The following is a 6,433-nucleotide window of genomic DNA, read 5'->3' as shown; positions in this document are numbered from 1 at the left end:
TTCTTGGGTGGTGGTTAACCACACCTTCACTAACCTTCTGTGCAGAGCTCCACCCAAATATAAAATTTGGCTTCATTTCATCGAGCTGCAGACCCTCAAGGTCATCTGGCTCAAGCTGCTCATCGTAGAGACGAGGACACCAAATCACAGACAGGGTGGTGAAGGTGCCCCAGCCCCCAAACTCACTACTCCAACCCACTGCTCCCTTTCTCAAGCTTTTGTCCGACTATTTCTTCCTTCACCTCAGAAAGGAGTCATTGCAACCTCTTTTTCAAATAATCTGGGATGTGGTGCAGAAACTCGCCGACTCATGTTTTCTGTGTCTTTGATTCTGCCCTCTCACAGCTTTCTAATTGGACCTGGTTTTTCTTTTTTGTGTGTTTTTAATTTTTTAAAAAGTTTTTTTTTTCTTTACTTATTTTTATGGTAGGATATATAGAACATAAAATTTGCTGTATTAACCATTTTAAGACCCTAAATGGGTCTAGTTGTCATGATTCATTCCCAGTTCCTGGAAAGGGTGACTATGTGACATAATATATAGCCATAGAGGCCGATTCTGGAATATTTCTCCACGTTTCTGCGGTGTTCAGCTGCTTGGGGAACTTGGCCACTGGACTAAGAGCCTCGAGGACAGAAGCCAGCATCTTAACCTGGTTGTTAGAAGATCCTCCTAAGATCTCTTATATCACCTTAAGATTGCTTTTCCTGGGTGCCTGGGTGGCTCAGTGGGTTAAGCGTCTGACTTCCACTCAGGTCATGATCTGGAGTCCCGGGATCGAGTCCCGGGATCGAGTCCCGCATCGGGCTCCCTGCTCAGCAGGGAGTCTGCATCTCTCTCTGCCCCTCACCCTGCTCTCGTGCTCTCTCTCTCTCTCTCTCTCGCTCACTTGTGCTCTCCCAAATAAATAAATAAATAAATAAATAAATAAATAAATAAAATCTTTTTAAAAGAAAGTTTTTTTCTGCCTCACGGGAACAACCAGGTGGGCATATATGTGCCTTTTTCCCCCCTAAAGGTAAGCTACTCAATGGAATAGCAGGGACACAGTAAGCTCATAAATACCCTTGTTGACAGTCTCTCTTTAGAAATCATGTTTATTTGCCAAGTTGTGTTTCTGCTAGAGAACAAAGAGAAATTTGCCCTTTGGTGACTGAATGAGGTCAAAGCATTATAATCGGTGTCACCAAGCCCTGACAATTTCTGCCCCGTGGATGTAGTAAAAGCAAGCAGATCACTGCCATCCTTTGAAACATTTGCTCAAGTACACCCACAAGCCCCGGCTGCGGACTGCAGGCAACACCTCTTTGTCTGCCCCCAGCTCAGGGAGCCACAGCAGCTCAACCGTTTGGACACTGAAAGGAATCACAGTTCTGGTGGAAAGCAGACACCAGTGCTGGTCCCATTCGCCTCTGACGGGAATGAAGGGGCAGTAAAACACTTTGGTGGACCTTGCGTTCTGGGGTCTTGAATCTCCGGTCTCACCGTGGTTGCAAGTTGCAGAGGAAGGCCTGGCTCAGAGAAGCTATTCTCAAAAATCCATGAAGGGTTCTCTTTGCAGTCACGGTCATGGCCAGGCTGGAGAGGCTGCTCCCAACTGGGAGAGGCACATCATCAGAGAAACGTCATGACCCTGGATGAAGGGGGAAGATAAAAATCAACATCCAGGGTTCTGAAGGACAGCCTAATGGACAATAAATATTTTACCAGCTCTAGCTATTTATATGGAATGCCACCTTTTCACCCTATCAAATTGTTTTCTTTGTGTTTTCTTCCCTCCCCCAAGTCCCATTACTTTTCCAAAGCGCAGAAGGAAAAAAAAAACAACACTGTGGTCACTTCGATAGTGAATTCTGTACACACAGTAGGTTCTAGATAATGTTAGTTCTTTTCTTTTGGTGTCCCTTTTCACTGAAATAAGCCTGTCCGTCTCTACTGGGTAAAAACCGTCCCCCCAACCCTAAGAGAAAAATCTGACCGGAGGACAATGTAGGTGATCCTATTTTAGACAATCATCAGACTTTTTTTTTTTTTTTTAAGAAGCCTCGCAGAGCGACAGGGTCAGTCCCTCTCTTGGCCTGCAGGAGAGGCCAGTGGCCCCCAAATCAGCCGTTTCTATTTTCAGATCCCCAAGTCCAGAGAGTGCTAACCTCCCCTGTGCTGAGGGCCACGCAGTCAACCCGGCAGCCGCTCAGGCCTGCAGCCTCTCTGCATTTACATTTCCATAAATTTACATCCAATTTGTGCTGAATCATATCCGCCCCACGCAGAAGAAATGAAATACATTATCAATAAGTACAACAAATTTGAATAATCTGGGAGCAGAGTGACTTTCCCTGTCTCTGTACATTTAACTCCTTCCTTGGGGCCCCGACTCACACCATTTCCCCCACCAGCCTGCCCTCGCCTCTGCTTCCCCCCGCCCCCCTCCTCTCTCCCACCTTCTTGATTTTCTGGCCTCTTACCAGGAGCCTCACCGGGCCCTGCCTCTCCCTTTGCCCCTCCTTTCCTTCCTGGCCTCCTCCAGCTCTTGGCCCTTTGCTGCTGACTTCTCGGTCCCCCTTCTCAGAACCCTTCCATCCCAGGAGCGGCCCTTCTGCCTCCGCTGGTCCCCGCCCCCTGCTCCCGCAACGCCCCAGCCAATCACACCGACGCCTGCACCCCTCCAGGATGGCAATTGCGGGTCCCGGCCTGCCAGGCCATCATCAGCCCCACTCAGTCATTTGAGCACCTCAGTGGTGGTTCAGCAGGGAGTGGAACTTCCTTCCACCCCCTGCTGCCTGGCTGATTGGCAGCCAGCAGGGCTGGGGGGGTTGGGGGGGGGGGAAGCAGCGAGCAACTGATTGTTCGCTGCTGGGCTAGGAGGGCGTAGTGGTGGCAGAGAGAGGGCCCAGGAGCTCAGGAGGCAAACAGACAGAGGATGCTCTGAGTCAGGAACCCCGGGCAGAATCCGGGTCTGTCTGATGTCTGGCTGCCAGCCGTGGGAGGGAAATGATGGATGAAGCGCTTTGCAGAGCATCCCCAGGTAGGGAGAAGAGAGGAGGCTTATCTTTTATAGAATTGAGGCCAGTGGCCCAGGGGACCTCAGGTCTCAGCGCTCTGTAGGAAGCCTGACTGCCATAGACACTAGGACCTACAGTCCTCTGCAGTCTTCCCCCCACCCCCTTAAAATAAAGAACAAAGGAATGCACTTAGCAACCAGGTGGGGTGGGGGAGGGCTCCTGGCAGGATCTGTCTAAATAGCCCTTCTTTGACAAAAGCAAGAATTGGGGATCTTAGTTCATATGGAGTTAATTTTTTAAAATTATATAAATATACAGTATATACATATATAAGACATCACTATAAACCGTTATCATTATGAATCATTTTCTTCCCAGGCTCATCAGACTGGATTTCCTAATTCAGGCAGGAGAAAGGTGACTAGGGGAAAGGAGTGGTCATGAATATTGCCCCAATTGTGTAGTTCAGAGAAAAGCTGAGCCAAAAATCTCAACTAGAGATTTGCTAAGTTTCCTTTAAGGAGAACACTGACATTTTTGCTTGGGCAGCCAAAATTTGAATTGAAAATAGTGTCTGGAGAAGTTGTATCAAAAGCTTTAGGGCTTTCCCGGGTCTCTGGGGCTCTTGGGACTTGGCCAAAGTCATCTCGCAAGTCAGTGGAGACGTGATGAGAGGCTAGGTTTCTAACAACCAGTTCAAGTCATCCTTTCGCTCCCAGTCTCTCCAGAGATTTTTTTTTGTTTGGTTTTGTTTTGTTTTCATCAGTATCTATCTGCTGGTTCAATGTCTTAGATTAAGCTATTTTGGAGTTGCCACATCTAAAACCCTCTCAAACTTTTGAAAGTGAGAAGCATCACTCAAAAGCATCTAAGCACTTTCTTCTAACCCTGTACGTACATATAAATAAATAAATAAATAAATAAATAAATAAATAAATAAATAAATAAATAAAGCTGGCCCTGGGGCTGTGAATCAATATGGAAAAATTGGGACCCTGGAGAGTGTGTGAAAATAGAGGCAAAGCCAACGTTTCAATACTAGTGTCTGGGTGGCAAATTTAAGATAAAGACAAATTTAAGACCATGCCTGGTTTTCCATTGGTCCCGTGCAAATGGACTGTGGGCTGGAGCATTTCATGTACCGTTTTTATCAGACATAAGGACAGTTGGTGAGCAGTTTTAGTTTTTTCTTTGACAGAAGTTCACCACAATATAATTAGCTTTGTTTTTGTCAGCCTGGCCTGCTGCTGCTGAGGTATCCAGAGGGCTTTTGGTAAAGGTGCCTAAAAGCTTACACTGCATTTAATTATTATTATTACTCAATGTCAGGCTGCATAAATGAAAAGAGATAAAAAAAATCTCTTAAAAAATCGCTTGCAGCTCCATTGCTTTGGTTCGTGATTAAACCACATCTCCCAAGCTAAGCAGGTTTGAGCTGGCACTCGAGGCCTGGAACCCTCTAAGGAAAACCCCAGCCAACTACAGAGACCGTGTCAATGGAGTTGAAAGTCTCCCTGCATGCTGCTGTGGGTAGAGGCTTGCCACTCTTCGATTTTCCTCCCCAATTTTATTTTTAAATACCTCAATCACTGGCTGACTGACTGCAGGGAAGAAAAACACATAGGGGAAACAGAGTCACACAGAGGGCTGTCTTAAAGATACATGGTCTCTCAGGTGAAGATTCCTGGGCTCGCAACTGCTTCCGGATTGTCCTGCCGTCTGGCTCCAGAGCAGCAGGTGAACTGAAAGCCTCAGGTGCACATGGTAACGGGAAGGGCGGGGCTGCTTTTCTACCTGACTGCCTGCCGAGAGAGAGGCACAGACCAGGAGGCAGTGGAAGGCAGATGGACCAGGTTATGCCTGATCTTCCTACAGTGTATATCATCCACAGGTCGGATGAAACCAGATGGTTTGCCAGAGGGCAATATATTGGCAGACGGTACTTTGCTTCGTAGCATGAGACATTGATCAGGCTGTTAGGAACAAGTGTTTGGCACCGAGTTAACCCTAGACGTTCAGCTCAGGGATGAACCTTCTTTCCACCACCTCCTTGGATTAAAAAGAGAATGGATTAGGTGGCCCAGCATGGTCAGGAAACCAGAAGCCTTAGGCTGCATTCTAGCCTCTTCTTTCTTCTCTTCCCGCTCGCTAGAACATTACTTTGCAAAACCTCGATGGTAAGGCTTGTGAACCCTCCAGGGACCATGGTCTGCAATGTTATTGAACATTCCCAGGATGTGTACAGTATTTGTACACAACGGGCACTGAATAAATGTGTTACCTGGTAGACTGGCTCTTTCTCATAGCCCGAGCCGTAGAATCTTCTTTAGATGAGGGCCCAGAAGGTCATGATGCCAGGGGTCGTTGCTTGTTAAGGGCTGCCAGGGACAGTTCCGACCAGCCAGGCTCTTCATCAGTGTATCACCATCTGTGTTGGTTATCTGCTGATATATAGCAAACCACCCCAAACCTTAGTGGCTTCAAACATAACAGCCATGTATTTAGCCATGTGATCTGTGGGTCAGCAAATTGGGCAATGCTCAGCTGGGTGGTTCTTCTGCCGGTTTCAGCTGGGCTCATGCATGAACATCTCATCTGTGGGGGTCACTGGCATCACTCACATATGTGGCAGTTGGCTGGTTGTTGGTCGTGAGTCCATCATCCAGCAAGCTATCCTGGGCTTGTTTGTTTGGTAGGGTTCACAGGTTCCCAAGAGCATAAGCAAGGATTAGTCCCCCTGCACATTTGCAACCTTGCACTAGCTAAAGCTAGTTACGTGGCTGAGCCTAGAGTCAAAGCTACAGACAATGGCAGGGAATTATTAACACCATTTTACAGTCTACATGCCGACAAAATGAGGCCAACGATAAAATGCAATATGGCCTTCTTCCAGGTGTGGTACCTCGTGTTGTTTCCAAGATGCTGAAGAGACCCTCTGGGAGCCAGATGTCCTCACCAAGCTGTTTCTCCATTTTTCAGATCTGTTTCCACATCTGATAAATGAAGAGAACACTCATCTCACAGGGTTGATCCAGGATCCACAATGGGCTAAAAATAACAAGTAAATGTTGACAGTGATGCTCCCACAACTGTAAAATGGGTCCACAGCTTCTTCTCAACCGACCTGCTTGTCTTCACAGGTTGGGCTTCTGCAAGACTGGAAAGCTCACCTTGGTGGTGGTCCATGAGAGGATTTTAGGAGACCTGGGAAAACCACCTTGAATATCAATGACTTATTTGTGAAGATTCCCTGCCCTCTGTAATTCTCTTCAGTCTTTCCTCTCAGGAGACAGCCTCAGATTGAAGCCAGCAGGTCTTTAACACCTGCCCTGACAGAGCACGGCATCCCACTCAGAGCTTTTGGTCCTATTTAGAATTCAATATTGTTTTGTTTTCTATTTTATCATTTGCTTTCTATTTATGACAGCTG

The 6,433-nt window shown here is 47.1% G+C and overlaps 1 long non-coding RNA gene across 1 annotated transcript; it reads right to left on the bottom strand.

Moving 5' to 3' along the window:
• Positions 1–1,084: 1,084 nt before the first annotated feature.
• Positions 1,085–6,427, bottom strand: LOC145718614 (uncharacterized). The gene is made up of 3 exons (XR_014141921.1): positions 6,128–6,427; positions 5,285–6,051; positions 1,085–1,634 (listed from the first exon to the last, which is right to left on the bottom strand). It is a non-coding gene; the product is annotated as an uncharacterized LOC145718614 (long non-coding RNA).
• Positions 6,428–6,433: the final 6 nt, after the last annotated feature.

The sequence above is a fragment of the Leptonychotes weddellii genome, unplaced genomic scaffold, assembly GCF_054177405.1.
Source record: "Leptonychotes weddellii isolate Sample4059 unplaced genomic scaffold, ASM5417740v2 HiC_scaffold_1840, whole genome shotgun sequence".
In the NCBI taxonomy this organism is placed as follows: Eukaryota; Metazoa; Chordata; class Mammalia; order Carnivora; family Phocidae; genus Leptonychotes; species Leptonychotes weddellii.
The sequence above is the reverse complement of the archived record's forward strand: the minus strand, read 5'-3'. Positions and strand labels throughout refer to the sequence as shown.